The sequence below is a fragment of the Octodon degus genome, unplaced genomic scaffold (assembly GCF_000260255.1).
Source record: "Octodon degus isolate 3935 unplaced genomic scaffold, OctDeg1.0 scaffold00027, whole genome shotgun sequence".
Lineage (NCBI taxonomy): Eukaryota > Metazoa > Chordata > Mammalia > Rodentia > Octodontidae > Octodon > Octodon degus.
The window spans coordinates 15823570-15825115 of NW_004524603.1; positions in this window are offsets into that span (position 1 = coordinate 15823570).

Genomic DNA, 1546 nt, shown 5'->3' on the forward strand with positions numbered 1-1546 from the left:
AAGAGATCTTCCTGCTTCATCCTCTTGAGTGCTGAGATAATAAGCATGTGCCAATGCCTGCTTTCCTTCTCAGCCTTCTTAGTTCTGTCAGGCTTTGCTTTTCAGTCAGCTAGGCAGGTTTTTGGGTTCTGTCTCTGTGTTTTTATTTTCCTCAAGGGTGGTCTCACTAAGCCCTGTGGGATCAAATACCACCTGTATGTTCACAGTTGTGGTAGTGACCTCTTCTATAAATGTCAGACACAGATCCAGATGCCTGGTGGGCGTTTCCACTTAATTATTTTATATCACTCTCAAGCTGTCCTACTGGAAGACCCTTCATAATCTGTTCTTTTTTTATTTTTAGGGAACGGTCTACAGGGTGTTCAGGGTCTCACTACTAGTTCAGATTCATAGTGATCCTGTTTACAGTCTCCCAAGAACTGGGATTATAGGCGGGCACCACCACACCAGTCTCAATTGCTATCTCAGCTCACCCCTGGGGCAGGCCTGGCATGGCAGGCCCAGGGATCAAACCCCCAGCCCCTGCGCCTGCTTGTAGGCACTTTAATCCACTGAGCTATTTGGCTGGCCCTCATAATCTGTTTTAAAAGGCTGCTTAGAATTAATTTTAATCAATCAGCCGGGGCTCACAGACATGTAACTGTCAGGAAGGAGTTCTAACACAAATTCCTGGAAACAGATGGCATAGCATGGCATGCAGGACCACACAGCACAGCACTAAGGCAGGTCTGAGGCAGAGGGACAAGGGGAAAATGCAGGCAAGGGCCTTTAGTATGGTTTCTGTGGTAAAGAGCACGGGGTAAGCATGCTTAGGCTAGGCGGGCTGGAAAGACTTCAGCAACCTATACATGCTCTGGGATATACAGAGCTCTTCCTAGTGGCCTGAGTCTTGGGCCTGGGATGGTAAGAAAAGGGGATGATGGCCCAGGGTGTGAGAGGCCCCTGAAGGAGGTGGTCACTGTGTGAAGTTGTGATTGGCTGGTTTGTCTGTGCTCAAAAGTGAGTTGCCATCTCTAGGAATCAGCCTGCCTTGGGGAGGCCAGCCCTCTAGAGTCAGCAAGGACCAAGCACCAAAGAGAGAAAAGTAGAAAATGTGATTATTCAATTTTTTAATGTTTTTCAATGTCAATAACAACAGCACCTCTTTGATTTCTTGTATTAGTAATTTTAATCTTTTATTATTTCTTGGTCAGTCTAGGTGAAAATTTGTCAAGAAAAAAATATTTTACATTGCTAGAGAATAAACTTTTATATTTTAAAAAGAATGAAAAATATTAAAAATGATACAGCTGAACAGACCCAGAGCGCAGGCCCGGTGAGTGAGTGAGACGACCCAGGCCGTGGGATCCTGAACAGACCCAGAGTGCTGGCTGGTGAGTGAGTGAGATGACCCAGGCCGCGGGATCCTAAACAGACCCGGAGCGCAGGACCGGCAAGCGAGTGAGACTTCCCGGGCCCAGGGATCCTCTTTTGACCCAGGCTGCAGGCCCAGCAGGGAACCCTTCAGCAGAACTCCCTGCAAGGAGGCTAGAGGCAAGACCCACAC